Source organism: Neophocaena asiaeorientalis, unplaced genomic scaffold (genome assembly GCF_003031525.2).
Source record: "Neophocaena asiaeorientalis asiaeorientalis breed wild unplaced genomic scaffold, Neophocaena_asiaeorientalis_V1.1 scaffold92, whole genome shotgun sequence".
NCBI lineage: Eukaryota > Metazoa > Chordata > Mammalia > Artiodactyla > Phocoenidae > Neophocaena > Neophocaena asiaeorientalis.
The window spans coordinates 6,787,626-6,809,957 of record NW_020174057.1 but is presented as its reverse complement, the minus strand read 5'-3'; the positions used below and the strand labels follow the sequence as shown (position 1 = coordinate 6,809,957).

The 22,332-nt window shown below is 37.9% G+C and overlaps 1 protein-coding gene across 1 annotated transcript in view; it reads right to left on the bottom strand.

Annotated features, from left to right (window-relative positions):
• ATP2B1 (ATPase plasma membrane Ca2+ transporting 1) overlaps positions 1 to 22,332 on the bottom strand; it is a 135,486-nt gene extending 113,154 nt beyond the window's left edge. The window contains exon 1 of the mRNA XM_024754423.1: positions 22,110 to 22,332. The gene's annotated coding sequence lies outside the window, so the exon portion shown is untranslated. The remainder of the gene's footprint in view (positions 1 to 22,109) is intronic.

Sequence of the window (22,332 nt, the reverse complement as noted above, 5' to 3'; positions counted from 1 at the left end):
TGAGCACACTCACTTTCAGTTCAGTTCGTAGTTAAGGATTTTAAAATCGCAGCTGTATTTCCCCCTTTATCCAGTCTACACTGAATAACATGTGATAATGCAGCACACCACTAAACCTTCCAAAAACTCGAAAAGGAAATTTTAGCAAAACTAGTGCTACACTGAGTACACTTTTCATTAAGAAATATTAACATGTAATAACTATTAGCCAACCAATCATATTCATCAACAGCCTAACCAGCCTGAGAGCACCCTCTAGACACAGGTTATTTCCACATGCTTCACTATGCCTACATCAGTGCACAGCATATTTATGTTCAATCTCAACACAAAACTACATGATTGGGAAGAGTGTCATATTTCAAGTGGTGTGTGTGTGCACGCACAGACACACACAGCAAATATGCTTAGCTAAACTGACAGTTAAGTGGCCACAGTGGCCACATACACACTAAGAGAAAACAACTGGGTATTAATCCAAATAAAAATAGGATCCTGTCCCTACCATATATCCATAATTAACATATTACTCTTATGGAGTTACTTACGTTTTCTAAAGATACAAATGATTAGCCTCTCCCAACTTATTAGGCAGTAAGGTCAAGAAAGTGGCCAATCTAACCACCTAGTCCCTTCCCCATTTAAATAACAATGACAGTATCATTCTCCCATAAAGATGCTACCACACACAATACCTTTAAAAAATGTAACTACTTAGAATTTACCCTGAATAGTTATTGATTAGAAACATTTTGTTCCAATTTAAAGAGGCAGTCAAGTTTATAAGTGAGATCCATCTTTAAAACATTCTAAAAATATCCTTAGGAAAGTATAAATTTGGATCATTCTTCCTCTTACTGTACATCATCTGATGAAGAACTGATGGTAAAAATTGTAAAACTGGGGCATCTGAATAAAAGAAACATTAAGTTTTAACCATATTTGCTGAGAAAGAAAAACACTAATTTGGGGGGATAAGTTCAACAAGGGATTCAAATAAAAGTTACTCACCCGGTGATTTTAGTTGCTAGATTTTACAAGTTAGAATAACATCTGCGTTTTCGATGTTTAAATCAAACCAAATATGCTTCACATATCTGAAAACCAGTGAAAGATGTCAAAATAAGAAGGCAAAACTCATACAGTACATGCAAGATCATCTTTTCCATCAATTCAGTCACATGCAGAATACTAACTCAGATGTTTAAAAAAAGAAAAAAGCCCAAGAATATATAAGAACACTCTCCTCCAAGTGAGAAGAGGAAAACCAAGACCATAGCGCTGACCAACTGAGAACTCCTTATAAGCACCCAAAGGCATCTACCTCACAAATGAGACATCATTCTAGAATAAGGTCCTTGGTAGGCATCTAACCCAAGATGATGTTGGGGCCTTCAGCCAAGATTTTTGTCTGTTCAGTCTACCAGGGGATGAATTTATAACACTTCCTTTCATACAAACACTGAGGTCTCATCGGTATTACTCTTCATTATTGAGGGTAACTGAGTGAACTATAAAGGAACAGTTAACACTTATCAGTTGCATAGATGTTTTGGTTATAAAATATCTGGAGACACTAGTTTTTGCACAACTATTACAAACTGCAGAACAGGGGAGTAAAATTCAGGGATCAGGCATCAGAGTTCTAGCTCTAGATTATACGTGTTAATGAAGCCATTTTATCCTAAACCTTGCTCACTGAGCAGCAACTGCTTACAATAAATAAATGGAAAGACAATAAATTTCCATTTATACAGGACAGAGACTACCTGCTTTAATCAAAATTATCCGGCACCTAGAATAGTACCTGAAGCTATACCAGAGACAACATAAAGCTGGCACTCAAATATTTCGCTGAAGGGATACTATATCTGTCAAAGTTCAAGAGAACTAAACACCTAACAGTGGAATGAGCACTAAGATGGGATTCTGATCTGGTTTTCCATCCTCACTGCAATCTTGGGCAAGTTGTGGGGTCCCCAGATCTCAGTTTTCTCATCTAAAAAAGAGAGGGTTGGACCAAGTTCTCTAAGATCTTTACTAGCTCTTAAATTCTTTGCCCTCAAAATGCTGCCCCTCATTACCTCTCCCAGTCCAAGTGCAAAAACATCAGTGGTTCCCTTCCATGGATTTAAGACTACTCGTGTCTTTTGCTTATAGTCTCTTCTACCAGAAAAAACATGAGAAGCCTGAAGCTGAGCCACAATGTAGAGTCAGTTTTAAGTTCACGTTAATGGTTCAGAACCTTGGTTCACTATATTGACTTCAGTTGTTTCCATCCAGAATCTAAAAACCTCCTCTCTATTGTGATTGGCAATGAACAGATGCTCTTCAAACTTTTTCAATATTGGCATCCTTTTAAAAACCTATGTATGATCTATATTTCAACTTCCTGTTTTCCAACTTAGAGAAAAGACTCACATTCTGTTACTGCCTGTCTTGTCAGGTTCTAACAGGGCTGCTGAGTAAAATATAGAACACCCACTTAAATCTAAATTTCAGACAACCAATAAATAATTTTTAGTATAAGTACATCCCATCCATTACTTGGAATACACTTATACTAAAGAATTATTCATCTGAAATTCAATTTAACTGAGTGCCCTGTATTTCTACTTGCAAAAACTCTAGTACTGATTTAGTATTATTACCAGTTTACAAATAAATGTTTAAAAGTAGTCTAAACACTGAATATACTTAATTTTTCTGACTCAGAAGGAAGTTGGGTCTTCCAATAGCTAAGCTTCACCTCACTCTGCTCTCCCAACTTACAACACTTACAAAACACTGGAAATGAACTGTAAAATAGCCTCTACCATATGACCTGCCTTCCTGGCCCCAGACTAATAATAGAACTAATAACCTTCATGATTCTAAGATGAAACTTAAGAACACAAATTCGTATCTGCAGCTTGGAGGCTGCCTTATTCCAAATGGCCTATACTCAATATTTTTTTAATTGAGATATAATTGACAGGTAACATTATATTAGTTTCAAGTGTAAACATGATTCAATATTTGTATATATTGCACAATGACCACCACAATGAGTCTAGTTAATATCCATCACCACACACAGTTACAACCTTTCTTCCTGTGATGAGAACTTTTAAAAATCTACTCTTAGCAACTTTCAACTATACAATACAGTATTATTAACTACAGTCCCCACGCTATATATACTACATCCCCAGGGTGTGTACCTTTTGACCACCTTCACCCATTTGCCTCCCGCCAAAACCCCCGCAAATCACCAATCTGTTTGTTCTGGTTTGTCTTGTAGATTCCACATATAAGTGAGATCATACAGTATTTGTCTTCCTCTGTCTGACATTTAGCATAATGCCCTCAAAGTTCATCCATGCTGTCATAAATAGCAAGACGTCTTTCTTTTTTATGGTTGAATAATATTCCATTGCATATATATACACACATTTTATATAAACCATCAATATGGCTTCTTAATCCTCATCTATTCTTTAATTTGCTATATAAATACATATATTCATCTATCGTACCCAATATATCATAAACCAATTTGGGAGATACTTCTTTTGTATCCTCACCTTCATCGCCTATCCTACACCATACACATGGTACACACTCTGTTATGTATACAGAAGTTTATCAAGTGTTTTCTAAATATTAAATGTCATTGTAGAAGAGTATAAATACAGAAGTTGTAATGGTCTGCACTGAATTCATACTGATCCCATGACAAACCTGGAACTCACTTTTTGAATTAATTTCATATTGACATATTGATTCTTAAAATATAGAAATGCCAGTTGTGAACTTTCTGGATAGTTGGGTTCTTTCCAGTAAGCATTTACTAAGCATCTAGTAAATCTAGACTGTATCCTAGATGCTTACCATGACTATGTAGTATGACTATAAAGAAATACCTGAGGTATCAAAATACATAACCTAACAATATCTATTTTTACACTAAGAATTAATTATGTTAGCTCATCCCAGTAAGGCTGTCATTGCTAAAAACATTTCAAGCACTCCTATTTTGAAATTTCCTTTAGAGTCTGGGGCACTTTTAAAAGGACATATCCTCAATGACAGCAAATCTTCATTTTCTAGAAGATACATCAACAAGAGTAATTTTGAAGAGATATGGGGATATATGTATAACTGATTCACTTTGTTATAAAGCAGAAACTAACACACCATTGTAAAGCAATTATACTCTAATAAAGATGTTAAAAAAAAAGACAAGAGTAATTTTGTAGATAAGTTTCATTAACAAGTGAATGGTTCACACACTATATGCTATAGGGACATTGGTTTAAAACATAATTATATCATAGAACCTGTTGTTTATCAGAGGCAAGTGTCTATAAAAGGCAGTATTTCATAACACAGAATCTCAATCAATTCAGAATGTCAACATCCTAAACCCAAATGAATTGTTCAGTCTTGTGGAATGAATTCAACAGAATTATGCTTTTTAAAAATTAATAATGTGTTTTGCCAATTATTATTTATCACTTATTAATTTTGACATGAACGCTTCCTTGAATCTCCAATGTTATGTTTTTCTATTACAGACCTTAACTTTTTTCCCCCAGATATCATCAGACATACCACACTTCATTAACAATTACTATTTCCTAATATCTTTGGTAACATAAATTCTCCTTTTAAAATTAAGATAATATCAAGTCTTCACTGTCACTTTAAATGTGTGGCACAAACTTCCTACAACCTAAGCAGAACTTGATTTAAATTTGGCTTTTTGTAGTCAATATTTAGAGTCAATCAGAATAAGCCAAATCTCTAGCCTCCTGTACATTTTCCATCAAGCCTTAGGTAAACAAGTAAGCATGTCAAAAATCATCCAAGAGGGCTTCCCTGGTGGCGCAGTGGTTGAGAGTCCGCCTGCTGATGCAGGGGACATGGGTTCGTGCCCTGGTCTGGGAGGATCCCACATGCCGTGGAGCGGCTGGGCCCGTGAGCCATGGCTGCTGAGCCTGTGTGTCTGGAGCCTGTGCTCCGCAGCGGGAGAGGCCACAAGAGTGAGAGGCCCGCGTACCGCAAAAAAAAAAAAAAAAAAAAAATCCTGAAAAAAAAAAAAAAAAAAAAACAACCAAAAAAAAATAATACCCGGAAAAAAAAAAAAAAAAAAAAATCATCCAACAACACTTTAATTCCAAGAAAGAAAAAGAAGAAAAAATCTAGCCCTTCACATTACTTTCAAACTTCCGGTAACATGTGAGAGGCTCATCAGTATATAGCAGAAAGAGCAGCAGAGTGGGGAGTTAAGAGAACTGGGGCCACAGGCCTTCTCTGCCACTGAGTATCTGGGCAGGTGAATTGACTCATTTCTCTATCTTCAGAGAAAGAAGCCATCATCTCATCTGGAGGGCTGCTTTGTAGAATAAATATGATAGTAACTGTTACATGCAACATGCTTCTGACACAATCAATCTTCTTCTAACTATCAAAGAAAATCAGATTCTTTATCCTCATGACCTCAAATATTATAGCCAGTCCGCCAAATCTATTTTCTTTAACTAAAGCAGTGGTCTGAAGTCTGTGACTGTTACCAGTATAATACTCAAACTCTTCATGTCAAAAGCACTTATTTATGAAGCAAAATCGGGTTGTGAGATATTTGCCGTAAGCTGAAGCTTATCCTTATAAAGAAAAAAAGTTTAGTTTAATATTTTTACACAAAAATCTTTCAACAACATACCACAAAACTTTCTTGGACAATTTGAAAAAGTCAAACATGATTAAACCAGCAAGTAACCACTGAGGATTACCGCTCTTTTTTTTTTTTTTAAAAAAAGACCTACAACGTGCCAGGTGTTATGCTAGGTCCTGGGGATACAGACAAGCACCAACTTAGACCTCACGCTTGAAGAACTCTGTTTATCTAGGAGTGTGAACTTGACAGATAAATATAAGATAATAAAAGATATTTTAGAAATACTGTATTTCTCTGGCTTAAATATATTTCAGAAATCATTCTTTCCACTTCCCAGCATTTTTAGCCCATAAAATAGGAAATTCCACACTTGCTAAGTTGATGGGAATCTGAGTCCCCAATTTTTGCTTAAAATATCTTTCAGAAATTTATAATTAAGAAGTAACACTGAAACCAAAAGCTAGTTTATACAGAGATTGTTTGTCACATGCCAGGCAAAACAATTAAAGGGAACAGAATTTGCCACCTCTCAGAAAAACCACAGAATTATCAAACTAAGAAAGGGCAGTGTCTCCTTTTTATGCATTAGCACTCAGTTACTATTAAAGACAAAAAAATTAAAACACACAAAGACAATAAAAAGAAACCCTTGACCAATAAGAAATGCAGGCAAAACCTATATATAAGTTTCAAAGTTACAGGTCAATTGTAAAGTTGTTAAGATAGTTAAGATCACAGAACATAGGTTATAAAAAGCAACATGTTACCATGCTGTGATTCTTAATCAAATGGCCAAAATGATTTAGATGATTTAAAGCTCAGGAAAGGCTTGGACTCAGATTTTCCTATACCGAAGCAAGTGGAATATGCCTGTAACATGCCTCTGCCAGTTAGCTGAAGTATTTCTGTATGTATATTTAATTTCTACTTTTACCTCCCACAACTATTATTAAATCAGTAATTTATTTTCTAATGAATGTTTCAGAACCAAGGAAACACTGACAATACAAAGCAATGGCAACACAGACATGGAAATGACCCTGCCTAGGGAAGGTGGGGGAATGCCTCACCAAAGAACTGGCTTTTAAAGTGTGTCCTGAAGAGACAGCAGTATTTTGTAATATGAGGAACTTAGACAAAGTATGATGTACAAAGTATTGATACGTCAGAGAATAAAAAGCAGGCTGGGCACGTCTGTACCACAGTAAGAACTCGCGGTATGACTTGAGGTGATCACTGTGACAGCAGAGATGGGGTCCTACGGGGGGCTCAGAGTCTAACTGGACAACCTGAGAGTTCAGTAAGTGACAAGAGAGAGCATCCAATTTCCTAGAGAGGTTGGGAGGGCTTCACGAAGCAGTTTCATGATGAGTCCTACAAGATGACTAGTCCAGATGAGGAGAGCAGCACAGAGCTACTGTTTTTGAACCAAATTTTCCATGGCTATTAGTTCTGTGAATTCCAATTTTAAATTTTAAAAACCTTTTTCATGACGTCAATTTTCAATTTTTTTTTTGTAATACTTGTGCCTGCTTCTGAACAACCTTTCCAGTTCCTCCAAATCTGCTCTCATCTGCAGTGTGCTGCTGCGAAACCAGTTATCAAAATGCTATAGAAATTTATTTAAAATACTAGTAAACAAACTAAACACTTAAAGTGGAGCGAGGCACTGAGAGATCTGATGCATGGACTCCTAGCTTCTAAGAGGGCCTGTCTGCCAATTTCCTGGTTTTCTACATGTTTTATATGGTTCAGGAAGCTACATAAATAATAGCCTTCAGGCTAGGAGAGAAACTATCCCACACCTCTCCCCATTCTTCTGGTCTCCTTCCTCTTTCATTCCTTTCCCTTTCGGAGGCATCTCGGATGGCAATTAATCCACTAAATTGCATTCCACGACAAGACCACCATTATTCACTGACTTCAACATGAGAGGAATGCCATGATAATTTTATCCTTTTACACCTTTAACTTTTCTAAGTAATTAAGAGGCAGTATTTAAGAGAAAAAAACCTGCTTTGAATATTCAAACATACACGTTGATGTCTAACTACTAACTAAAAGTAAAAAGTTACATTCAACCAACTACATAATCTGTCCTATTCTCCCTCCTCTTGGCACATCCCACTTCTGCAGCTGTCATCTTTAAAGTCCTCAACACCGCTATAATCTAGTGACTTTTGATGACTCTAATCTCTTAGCGTACGTTTGCAGCTTTAAGTTAAACTATAATCTCTCTAGATCCCAAAAACCACTCAAAAATTCTTTCTTTCAATTCCTTGCAGCACCTGCCTTATGGGGCTATCTAGTATTGAATATATTGGAGGGGCATAGCCAAAGAAACCCCTCAAAGGAGGAGTTTTCCTTCCTTTCAGCACAAAGACCTTCACCAATGCAGCCTCAGCTTGGGGAAACATTCAACTTGAATCTACAAGAAAGGAGACAGGGGACTTCCCTGGTGGCTCAATGGTTAAGAATCCACCTGCCAATGCAGGGGACACAGGTTCAAGCCCTGGTCTGGGAAGATCCCACATGCCACAGAGGATCTAAGCCCATGTGCCACAACTACTGAGTGACCCAACGCAGCCAAAAATAAATAAATAAATTTATAAAAAAAAAGAAAAAGAAGAAAGGAGACAGTAGGGGCAAGTCCAAGATTATGACGCAACTCAGAACTGACAGTCTGGCTCTCTACCTTGGTTGTATGTGGAATATAGGCAGAGCTCAGTGCAACTTTAAAAAAAAAAACAAACAAAAAAACTTCAAAAGTAATAGTGGCAGGAGAGAGATCACCATCAAGAGTTCTAAGAATAGGAAATGATGGTAGCCATATGAAGCTTTGACAGCTCACTCCAAAATGTCTTTCTTCTTTGTATAAGAATAGCTGGAGGAACTTCCCTGGTGGTGCAGTGGTTAAGAATCTGCCTGCCAATGCCGGGGACACAGGTTTGATCCCTGGTCTGGGAAAACCCCACATGCCGCAGAGCACCTAAGCCCATACGCCACAACTACTGAGCCTGCGTTCTAGAGTCCGTGAGCCACAACTACTGAAGCTCATGTGCCTAGAGCTGGTGCTCCACATCAAGAGAAGCCACAGCAATGAGAAGCTCATGCACCGCAACGAAGACCCAATGCAGCCAAAAATAAATATATAAATTAATTAAAAATAATTTAAAAATTTTTTTAAATATGTCATTCTCTTAAAAAAAAAAGAATAGCTGGAAACAATATATCCCTATTCATTATAGGAAGAGATCAAAGACTAGGAAGGAGACATGTGCATACACTTAACACAGGTTCCTTGGAAGCATACAGCACCTGATGAATCACCGCACAAAAAAGGAAACCAAGAAGGAACGCTGGACATACCAAGTGAGACAGACTGAAAGCTCTGCATAACAGACTCTCTTTCTTGGCAGGTCACAGTTATTACTGTCTAGCACAGTGATCACATAACTATTTTTTGAAGGAATTTATTTATCCAAAATCTTAAGTTTTCCACTCAAAGTCTGAGCACTAAAAATAAGTCAGATACAATGTCATAGGAAGAGCCTGCTAGGACATCTTCCTAAACCTAAAGTTTTATTTCATATACAAATACAGAAACTCCACTTTTTTGGATTAATTCAACATACACTTGCACTTAAAAGCTTAATGTCAAACTTTTGTAGAATTTTCTCCTCTGTTAAAAAAAAGATGTATTAGTCTGTAAGAAGCATTTTAGAAAACTTTATCAACATTTTGAAATAACTAATAATAAAAGTAACATCCATTTCTAAGGGCCTATTAGTATTCTACTTCACTTAGTAAAGTTTACCTTACCCTTTAAAAGCAGGGATGGTGGAACTGTTTCCGAAAGAATTAAACTTATATAACACAGTTATAACAAAATATTTCTCATCTTCAATAGTATGATTCAGCTGACATATTTTCAGTTTAAGTTAAAAGAAAAAGTGCCTTGTGATAAAGTCTCACCACAAGCCTATTACAGTTTCTAAAGAGAGACAGGGGGCTTCCCTGGTGGCGCAGTGGTTGAGAGTCCGCCTGCCAATACAGGGGACACGGATTCATGCCCTGGTCCGGGAAGATCCCACATGCCGCGGAGTGGCTGGGCCCGTGAGCTATGGCCGCTGAGCCTGCGCGTCCGGAGCCTGTGCTCCACAACGGGAGAGGTCACAACAGCGAAAGGCCCGTGTACCACAAACAAACAAAAAAAGAGAGACAGGGACTTTCCTGGCGATGCGGGGGGTGCGGGTTCGGTCCCTGGTCAGGGAGCTAGGATCCCACATGCCTTGGGGCCAAGAAACCAAAACATAAAGCAGAAGCAATATTGTAACAAATTCCATAAAGACTTTAAAAAAATAAAATAAAATAAAGAGAGACAAAACAAGCATTTTACTGGAGTCTGAAGTCAGTGGACTCAAGCTCAAGACCAGACACAAGAGGCTCATTCAAGAGTCATTAAGAACATCACAGGTAAAAGTCATGTGCTAGAGGCTAGTAACAGAAAGATAAACAGTCCCTGCTCTCAAACTGAGTATCTCGTGGAGGTGTCAAACATGTAAACAACAACAAATTATGCATTTTTAAGAGGGCTACGAGAATTTGAGAAAGTAAAGCAAAGACCTAGAAGTTGAGTGGCACCAACTGTACACATAGCAGGAAAAGACAAAGAATCCTAAATACTTAACTAGCCTCTCAGCAACGAGGCTGGCAAAAAATGTTAATCAAAAGATAACAAACTACCAAAATCCTTTAAACCCAGAAATTACAAAGGAAACAATCATAAAGGAAGACAAAATCTACAAAACAAAGATGTTCACTAGAGGATTATTTAACATAAGAGAAAAAACTTAAAACCCAAACATCCACTAACAAGGGACTAGCCATGGGATGGAATATCACACTTATTAAAATGATGTTGATGAAAAAAATCTGATGACAGGAGAAAAATAATACAAAGCTTTTTAAAATCACACAATTATACCTACATTATCTCAAGCATGTTAATAGATGTACAAATTTTTTTGAAGTTCAAAAATAAATCAAAATGTTAAAGCTATTTCTCAGAGATAGTGATTTTCTTTCACTTTTGCATTGTTCTATATTTTCCAAAAATTATACAATCAGTATTGTTACATTTTAAATTGGTAGAAAAGGTATGTAAGTCACTGTATTCCAGGATTCCCTTTTAAAACCATTAATACCCCTTTCATCTTTTTCGGTAGAGAATTTCTCTCCCCCAAATTCCACAGAACCCACTCATTTAAACAGGTTAATATCTGTAAATTCCTTGAAACAGTATCTGGCAGGTAGAAAGCAGCTACACCAGTGTTCATTTTATTAAATATTTTAAAATTCCCTTTATCTAGTCAAAGTAATTAGTGTGTTTTATAGCTGGTCTATTTTTCATGCCAGTTTGACAAAAAAACCCATAGGTTTTTGTTTTTCTTTTCTGAATTCCAGCATCTCTTAAGGGATGACTACTGTTTCCCTCTGAGATTCTTCCTTCAAAGAAAGAGCAGGAGGAAGAAATTCTGTCAAATATCAAATTCTTCAAAGGGAAGACAGGAAATTAGTGAAGAGGGTGGAATTTAAAAATATGGTTAATTGTTAAAACGCACCTACAGAAGGGTACTCCTTAACATATTAAAGAGTCTCTCACAAATCAGCATTTCATGGGATTAAATGCTATACTTACCCAGATGAAGAAATAAAGAAATCATATATCAAACTCTTAGCTACGGACAGGACTATATGTAACTATTTAGAAAAAATGTCTTCATATGTTTTTATGAGCTGCTTGGAGTGCGTGTGGAGTAGCGGTGATGGTGAGGGACAGTCCAAGGGAAACTAAGAAACCAAAGAAGGCAAGCAACTGTTCTACATAATAAAGGAGGGAGAAATTTGAACTTGCGAGGTGGAGGAAGACTTGAGGGAGAAATCAAGGAACTTAAGTGGACTGCCTCCCCTAAGTAAGTTTTCAGTCAAGTCCACATTGCTCACTTATGCTTTAGTAAAAATGGATTCTTTTATTCAAAGTAATACTGAATTCTGCATCTCAGTTGCACAAGACTGCACGCAGACACAAGAACGGAACAGGGGACACACCTGGCTTATCCACAGATATAAACTTATTCCACTCATGTATTCATTTTTAGTTTTGACAAACTTATACATGCATGAAGTTTGTTTACAGAAACAGGTCTATAAGACTTTTAAAAAATATCAGCAGTTTTTTTAGTCCCCTCATCCCAGTTTCCATTCACAGGCAACAAGGAACAGGTACCTTTCGTTTCAGTACCTGACTCCATTTCTACAAATAATACTTGTGGTGCTCCTGCTTGCTTTTTCAGTTTTAGGTGTTAGATGCATAAATCTCTTTAAACACTATTCCTCCTCCCACCCCCAGCACAAGCACAAATGCTTCCCAAAGTACTTTTATTTAGAGGATATCAAGAAACTACAACTCAATAATAAGACAAACAACCTAATGAAAAAGTGGACAAAAGATCTGAACAGACACCATAAGTTACTGGAACCCAAAAGGCTATCAATGGGTAAATGGATAAACAAACTGCGGTACATCCATGCAATGAAATCTTTACCAGCAATAATAAGAACTGAACTATTCATATATGCAGCATGGATGAATTTAAAATTATGCTGAATGAAAGCCAGACCAAAAAAGAACACATACCTTATGATTCCATGTATATAGACCTTAGAAAGTTCAAATTAATCTATAATGACAGAAAGCAGATTAGTGGTTCCTTTCCCTTGAGCTAGTCAGAGTTCTCAGAGAAGACACTTCAACTCTGGCCAGCATCCTGAAAGCAAAGTGAGGGAAGGTGGCTGCGGATCTCAACAAATACTGTAAACTCACACTCACTCTCATTTTAGCAAACTTTGACAGGAAGTAGGTGTCAAATGCCACTGATATGCCACTTCTTTAATGGAAGTCTTAGATAAATAGATTTACTGAAAAGCTAAACTGTCTTCATGAATGAAACAGCATATCATCGATGAAACACCAAATGATAAAGGCAAAATTAGATGGTAAACCTAAAAAATAAATTCAACAGTTGAAAATTTGGGACAAGATGGAAGGAGAAGAAGACCTACTGTGGACATATTGTTTTAAAAGTCAAAACTTCCAAGAAAGACAAGTTAATAAAATTCTCTGATTTTATATTTTGTACTTTTGTGGGAGGTAACAAAGAAACCAAGTGATTTACCCATGGTCACTTGGCTTTTTAGTGGCAACAATAAAACTCAAATTTAAATCTGGAGAGATCTTAAGACAACATCACAGAGTTGAAAACCCAAATCAGAAGTTTTAGGTCTAGTTACATATAGGAATACCATGAAGATACACAGGCTCAAGGACCTACTGTACAGCACAGGGAACTATACTCAGTATTTTGTAATAACCTATAAGGGGAAAGAATCTGAAATCCAATCATATATACACCTGAATCACTGAGCTTTACACCTGAAACTAACACGACATTGTAAATCAACTGTACTTCAATAAAATACAGATATACAGTCTCTGAGAAAGGTAGGCATTCCTGGCAAAAGGAACGATGTAGCAAGAGCGTCCAGAGGCAAAAGAGAATCAGGTAAGTTCCAGTGCTCAATATATGTATTTAAAAAGTGGAGTTTAAGCTTAAAGGCAGGTGAATTTAAATTTTATCCTAAATCCACTCTTCATGCAAAAAAGGGCTGATTGGTGTTTGTTTTTCTGATACCGACATTCAGAGGGTCCGATGCTGGAGGATATCCTTTTCCTGGACTTTGCCATCATCTCTTTCCCATTTCACTGACTGACCTTCCTTGTTTTCAGCTTCCTATACTTTCCCTTTAACTCAACAGTTCTCCACCATAGTACTAGTTGTCAGGAGTGTGCAAAGTAAAGTACCTGAAGTTTGTGATTCACTTTTTAAACAAACAGAAAAGGGTAGTTAAAGCATCACTCACTTGATTTGGGGCATAAGTAGAGAAAAAAAGGACAGAATTATAGCAAAGGAACTGAAAATGTCACGTAACTCTTAAGTATAAGCAAGGCAGCATGGAGTATATGCCAATGCCATCCACGTCTGTCCCAAGAGGAAAGATCAAAATCTAGTAGGAAAAGATCATACTCTAACTCATTTCACTTTTGCTGATTCCACTGATGTCTGCCTTCACAGCTTTCTTTTTATTTTTTTCACTACTAAAACCACTCCTCTTTTGATCAACGATTAATTCCTTCCATAATACCTTACCAAGAGTTAGGTCTATAAAATGTAAAAGGGTTGGGAGAACACTCAAGATCAGTACACCTGTACAGTTTCAGCGGTGCTAAACACTGGAAAGTGAATAATCTATGGAGAGCAACTTTTTTCAAGCACTTAAAACTACAACAGCTTATGTGCCAAATCTATATAAATCATTAATTGCTTAAATGTTTGAAATTATGACTCCATGTACTACATGAGCATTCAACGGAAATGATAAAGTCAGGTACAGGTTTTCCTGCCTTGACCTAAGGAAGGCAGAAGAATAACCACATTGCTATGCTTTAAACTTTAACGAAGACCATGTATCTGCACATCTTCCTGAGGCCTACAGTGATCATGCACCAAGTCACAGGCCAAGAGTTCACTCTCAATGCATGAAGAACTCTCTCAGAAAATCAGAACCTGCAGCAAACAGACATTTAAAAACTTGACTCCAAGAGTACTCCTATCGGTAAGCAGTAAGTACGAGGGTATCATACTGTAAATTTTAGACCATAATATATGCTTCAAATTATGGCATTTTACATCATGCAATATGCTAATGGATTACAGATACAACAAGCACATCTTAAGAACATCAATGTTGATGAAAGGAAAAGATGTCATGAGCTAAAAGAAAAGTGAAACTGGTCGTTTTAAGACAAATTTTTGCTACTGTAATTTGTCTAAAATGGACAAATTACTACACCGCAGTTAAGAAATGGAAATGACTTCCTATGGAGAAGCTAAATTCTATTGTCCTAGCAACAGTCTATGAAATGCGGCTGCCCTCCAGAAGTAAAACAGGTTGCCCTATGAATCCATCTGAGCAAAGCTAAAATTTCAAAGGTAAAAAGTCTTTAGAAATTCTCCAAGAAAAATTCCTCCACTTTATCCACTTTACCTTCACGCAAGCTACACAATGTCTAAGTCCTAAATCAATCCGCCAGAAAAATAGTGATTGAACGTTTATGGGATAAAACTCTATATATCCTCAAGAACTCATGTTCTTATCTGAATGAAATTACTAAGACAAAAAGGATATATAATAGATGGGAACTGTATGACCCAGACTACAAATGTACAGCAATTCAGACAAGAAAGTTAATGAGTGATGACTGCAAAAGGTAGATGAATGCTGAGTTTTGAAGAATGGGAACATTTAGACAGACAAGATCAAGGGTCCCATCAAGTGACAGGAAAATCATAATGATGTCACAGCAAAAGGAATGAGAAGAGTGTACGCAGGAGACTGCCAGACATGACTGTCCCGCAGTGGGGAGTCAGCAGTATAGTACTGCAGCTCTGCTCTCAACTCCAGAAATTTGATTCACATTGCGAACACCACCCCCCAGAGGTGTGCGGTGGTGATCCTGGTTAAGTAATACAGAAAAGCAACAAGTGGGTGCTCCACTAAAAGGGATTCTGTGAAACAAGGGAGCTTTTAAAACACTAAACACATTTAGATAGATTCAGTCCATTATTACCATAGCAAAATATGGGAGAAGTCCCAAATGGGAAACTGCATAAACTAGCCTATCTCGGATTTGGGTTTTGCCCCTCTCTCTCCATAAAACTCCTATTAATATTTCCTAGAATTGGTGTTCTAAAATGCACTTTAGAATACTGAGCTATTTTATAAAAGGTCTTCAGAGTCAAGCTGCATCTTGATAAAGAGAAAAATGAGGAACCACTGAGCGTTTTAGTCAAGAAACGACAGCAGCAAAACTACTTAAAAACAAGAAAATTCTGGCACAAATATCAAAGGTAGATTAGAGCAGCAGATCTGAGAATTTTGAGAGTAAAAGATTGCTTAGAATCCTTCTGGGAGCAAACCAACTCACTGAGTTAATACAATGAACAATAAATCCACACTGTTAATAATCAAGTTATTTAAAAAGCATCTTTTAAACAGACAAATCCTTTTTTATGATCTACTTTTCAGAACACACAACTTTTAGTCCTAAATTTGTCAAGTCTTTATAATAGTCATACCAGTTTACAGTTAGGGAGTATCATCTCAGATTTCACAATGTAAGCAAGCACTGGTCCATTCAAAACTATCCTTGTTTTTTCCTCCAGAGGCCGAAGTGACAAAAATATTAATACAAATCCAGGTATCCTGGATTTTGCGACACCACATTGTTGAAAGTTATTGTACTTAGAAATACCAAATAATATTCCTACCAAAGAGGTAACTAAAAACACTGCATACTGTTTAGAATAATTAACAAAGTTATTTAGGAAAATTTTAATGAAAAATAGCTTTAAAAGAATATGGTGGCAAGAGGGAAGAGATATGGGAACATATGTATATGTATAACTGATTCACTTTGTTATAAAGCAGAAACTAACACACCATTGTAAAGCAATTATACCCCAATAAAGATGTTAAAAAAAAAAATATGGTGAAAGGTTTACCATAGTTTATCTGTATCTCTCTACCAGAAATCTTTATGAGCTTAGATTTCCACAACCATTAGTAAATTATAACCCATGATTCCTAAATATATTCTAAAGCGCAGCGAACAAGCCTAAGGTTTTGTAACAAATGATCAAAAAAGTGTTCAGCACAGTCTTGAGATGGACCTGTTTTGAAATTAATTTCATTATAAAATCTGTTTTAAAAACAGATGCAGGCTACTTACTATAGTGTCATACATGAAGCAAAAACAATTGCATTTTAAATCTGGTCTTAAACAGAATGTAATCCATATAGGGTAGATAAAATGGTTAAAGTCAGATCAGTTTACATCAAATGGCTCTTACAGTAGACTGATGAACTATATCATCTATTCTTTAACATTAAGTAAAACAGCAGTAACTTTTGTTTTCATGCACAGAATGGTAAATTATCAATTAGTCCTATTAATATTCTTGAAAGATCATTAAGGACTGCTGTTTCTGAAGGAACAGCTACTTGTTAACTGAAATTAATAAGGACCACTACTTATCCACCAATTTATGTCCTTTCAGTTTGAAGGAACATCCAAAGTCTTTCCTTCTAACATAAAATAAGAGCTAGACTAAAGCATATCATATGTATATAAATATACAGTACTGTACTGACACAGCATGCATTATTTTTACATAAGCCCCATGTTCAGGTCATTTGGAATGGCAGACGCTGGGGCATGAAAACAAACAGAAGAACATTTTCCATCTAGGACTTTCACAGTGCTTAATAAATAAGTAACTCAATAACCGTAGATGGATCTTCTGCAAGAAGACAGTGCACACAGATAAAAAAATATTTTCAATTTACCAGTCTTACAATTGTCACAAAAACCACCAAGTCCACAAATCAAACTTGGCTACAATAGTCAAAACTACTTGAAAGCACTATGCTCACAGTCAAATAAATCAATGATGTCTTTCTAATTTATAAAGGCATTTCAACTACATAATATAATTTTAAGTGAAATGCAAACTCAATGTGAGTGTTTCTCAAAATGCTCACTACTGGACCCCACTCACATCTGCTGAATCAGATTTGCGGGGGCAATGCCAGGGAGTCTGCACTTTCAGTAACTCCCCCAGGTGACCCTCCTGCACACTTTCTGCAGAACCACCACCTTCCCTGTGAGCTTTATAGCAAGGTTTTGGATATCAAGAACTAAAATCTCATTTGGGACCTTTTAAAACTAAATTTCATTACATACCGAATTAATATTTCAAAAAGACTTAAGTAACAAGCCGTGGCAGAAAAAACCAAATACATGAAAAAATGACAGCAGAAATTTTAAAAACGCCACTTTATTTTTAAGTCAAGATTTAAGACACCCCTAATCATTTCAAGGACTAACCAGTCTTTGTAAACATAATTCCTAACTTAAAAATAGTCCTATCCACAATATTAAAAATATAGTATTTCAAATATGTTCAAATTCATTTACTCAGCTGTTAAGCAAATCAGGATATGAACTGCTTATATTATACCAAATACAAGCAACGATTACATTTATAAGTTAAACCCAAACAAATCTGTTTATATTCCACTATTAAATTTACTGTGGTCAGAACCTGATTTTCATAAACTTATATAACTTTCACCAACTTACGCAGACATGTATAATGGAAAGAGCAATGAAGCAAAAACTAGAAGGCATCTAGAATCCAGTTCTGGCTAATCTAGCTAGCTGCTGGCTATATTATATGACCTTAGGGCCTAGAGAAATCATTTTACCTACCCAAAAAACAAGGAAGGTACAGCTATCTACTAATTTCACAGATTTATTGTGAGAATCAAAAGGGATACTATGTAATACACTCTGAAATACTGTAAAGCATTTCATAAATCAAAGGCATTATCATTAAGAGTAAAATTTGAGAGACACTATCTTTAGGTGCCTGCTGTAAAACAGACTATTACAGAAACAATAAACATAAAAATTGACCTTTCAGATTCAACTAGATGTTGTACATTATTGTATATATCCTATAAATTATAAATATAAAACATAAGAATTTAATAGTCATCTGTCTTATGCCCCCATTTATAATAGATATATTTCTTGTGTAAAAACAGAAATGAAATTACATGCACCATGAATTGATAACTGTCAAAACTGGTCACTAAGTATAATATTCTACTTTCACATGCTGGACAATTTCCATAATAAAAAATTTTAACAAGACAACAATGTATATGTGTGTGTGTATAAAATATCTGTAAAAGCTAAAAACCAAATCTTTTAAAGTTTTTTTTTTGAAAATTATCCCCATACCTATTGTATCATTTTCCTTCAATGTTACCTTAGATTCTATACATTCCAAAATAAGCTGCTCTCACGTACCCTTCTATATATATCATGACACCTATTAGAAAATAACTATTCCTCTCCAACGGAGTGAGTAAATACTCTTACCCAAGCTGCAAAAACTTAATTTTCTGCTCCCTGATCCTTACTCCTTTAATTTTCTCATTCATTACAAAATTCCAGAAGTAAAAAGTGAAATGACCAGTTTCAGCTGCAGGTATGTGTAAAAACATAAGAAAAAAAAGGGGGCAAATACACTTTTTTGTTAGCACTGCAGAAGACCACCAATAGTTGTAATTGGCTGTTCCTCTTAAAACCTGTTGACCCATACAACTCAATTCACATGGTAAGAGAATGCTGCACCCAAAATTAAGTTAACATATCTGTCAGACAAAGGAAATTGGTAAATTTAACCCCCAAATCAAGGATTCTATCAAGATATGCATAACAATGTATAATTACTCTGCATACATCAACGTAATTGCTCAAATGATGTCCTTTAACCTGGGGCCATATTCCAGACTGAAAAGCATAAACTACCTTTCATCACAAGCAGATTTTTTAACTTAATAAAACTATTTGTAGCTCAACAGCTTATGCTTTACAGTAGTCTATGAAGAAACTACAAGTGGTGAATTAAAAATTAAATGCAGATAGAAATGGTAACGATCTTGTGGTTTGCAATTAAAACTATATTTAGTAATATCCACACATTTATTTATTCATTACTTGAAAGCTGAATCTTTTTTTATGTTACATCTGCAGTCACAATCATCAGAAGATACCCTGTGTCTGAAGAGATAGTGTACCTCATGTTTTTGATTTGTGAGGGAGGGGGACAGAAGGGACCAAGTGGTCAGGGAAGGAAATCTCACCCATTTAGCTGTCACTACAGCACATGTTTTCTAAGCATTAAAAACTCCATTCATTTTTATATAAGATATTGATACATTTGACAAGAGCCACACACAGAAACCACTTTTTCCAATATAGTCTTCAATAACTTTGAGGGTAAGTACTCCTGCTGGAAGTCCTCATTTGTATTATTTAAAAACAATTAATTGTAAAATCTGCAGTCAAACCATAAAAGGCAAGCTGTTGGAAGATGAAAAACAAAAAAAATTACTATACCTTATTCAAACAAGGTTAATAATTTTGCATGTTTACTTTAGAATCTCTTTATAGCACAGAAGCTAAAAAAAATTTATAAAACCACTATCATGCTGGTGGGTACCCTTATTTGGTGGCAACGGCTAGTTTTAAATATCTATTTACAATGAAGCTATTACTTTCCTTATTTCTTTTCCTAAGTAGATCCAGACTATTATTGACCCTATTACTTTATCATAAGCACAAATCAAATCTAGTTTCTCACTTCATCTCAGAGTTCTACACTAAATCCCAAGCTTCAATTAAAAAACCATGATTTCCCATACAGTTGCAGAAACACCCCTAAAAGAGTGAGGAATTGCAGAATACAGGAAAATGAAGACAATTTCACCTTACACATCTAAATGGAGATGCCAGTAATGACAACTGCCAACAAAAATCAAGAGGGTGTTCTCTGAATTTTCACCATTTTAATAAAAGAAAATGCTGAAATTTTAAATTAAAGGTGGCGCTCTGTCCTCAACTCACCCGATTGTGACTCACTTTTGCAGACTATATGGTAGGAAATAACTTACTTTTCTAAGATCTTTGCAGTTACACCCAAGCCAAAATCAGGACAGAGATCCACCCTTAATTACAGCAATTCATGCAAAGCACAGAAACTAAAACGGCCCCCTGAAATCATGGCTAAAGAAGCCCATTTCATATACTAGTTCTCAAAGTCTCCCTTTAAGGAATATGTTCCTATTTACTTCAAATTTGAACTCACCAGGACAAAAAAGAAAAAAAGAGGGGGAGGGGGACCCAGATGAAACGCTCAAGTACAAAAAGCAGATTCTCCTCCAATCCCTCTAATTCCCCCAATCCGCCTCTGCCACACACAAGGACAGGGAGTCTGGAGAAGGCTGGCAGCAGGACAAGCGGTGAAGGCCCTTCATTCACTCACGTGGGCCACTATCCAAAGGGTTACACACCCTCTGCCCGAGGAGAGCCTCATACAAAGCAGATCCTTACAAGTACTTTTATTATAAAATACACCCACGCTGAACAAGAGCTTTATTTTAAAATAAGACTGTCCTCAGGTGGGGGGAGGTGAAACACAACAAAGGCTTCCATGTTGAAAGGCAGACAGTCCAGATATAAGCATATACCTACACGCGTATGAAAAAAAATCCATATAACTAATTTATCATGAACAGCAATCGATACCAACAGGAGCCATTAGATTATTAATAAACCCAGAAAAGTGGCATGCATAGCGGCCAAAGGTGGCTGCCTGCTGCGCTCTAACCCCAGGAAAGGCAAAATTACGCGTGCAGAGGAGGGTCGAGCCCTCCGCAGGTTTAAAGACCCCCCTGAGCACCTCTTGCCCTACCCTCCGCGCCAAGCACCAATGCACCGCACAGGATTCGAGCACTCCCAGCGCTGCGAGTCCGGCAGAAAACTGGTGAATGAAATGCGCACAGACACCAACCTGGCCAGTGACCGCGGCGCAGAACCAGGGGTCGCTAACTAGCTAAGCCACAGGATTCTCCAGCAGGATGGAATAAAGGGAGTACATCCCCCCCCCCCACCTCCGCAACTGGAATGCGGCTCTTACTGACCCTTCCAAAAAGGGGGTGGAGAACGCAGGATTTTTTTCTTTCTTTTAAACTAAGTCTAAGAACGCGAATCGGAAGCAACCGAGAACATCCTGGGGGGCCAGACAACAGACACCGGGATAAAGGCGAGACTGTTCTCCAACTCCCGGGGAATCGCCATCCGGTGTGACACGCATCAATCAACTAGCCCCAGCCGGGGGCCGACCCCGGCCCCGCTCTCCGCCCGCGGAGCGCCAGTGGGGCTGAAGCCAGGGATTAGAGGGGTGACCCTCCCGAGGCGCGGGGAAAGAGTGCCGGGCACCGTTGCCCTCAAGGTCACCAAGCGCTGGAGCGGGGGCGGCCGGCCGCAAGATGCGCTATGGCGCGGCGGAGGCGGCTCGGAGAAGTGAAGAGCTGCGGGGTTAGACGCGAAGTCCCACCGAGCCCCGTCCCTGGAGCCCTGGGCGGGGACTCCCGGCCGGACCCGGCGCTGAGGCGCACGCCGAGGAAGCCGCTCACCTTTACGATCTGCCGGGGCGGGCGCGGCGGGAGACAACCTGCGAGGGGGCGCCGGAACGCCCCCGCCAACTTCTCCCGAATCCGCGCAGTCCACGGAGCACCCAGCTGTCAGGAGCCCCGCCGCGACGCCCCCACCTCCGTGTTCCGCCAGGCTTCCCCCGCAGGTGACCTGTCCCGCCGCCCCCGCCGCGGACGGGCGGCGGCCGCCACTCACCTCGCCAAGCAGCAGGAACCATTTTCCGAAGGGGAAAGGAAGGGGAGGCTGCAGGAGGGTCGGGGGGAGGGGGCGGTGAGGACAGCGGGAAACGCAGAGAACGGGGGCTCGGTCCTCAGCCCGTCCGCAGGCGGCTCGCAGGACTCAGAGCGCCAGGCGGAGGTTCGTCTGCACCTCGAGGATGAGGTGGTCACGGAGCCGAGAGGTTCGGCTTCCACCAGCC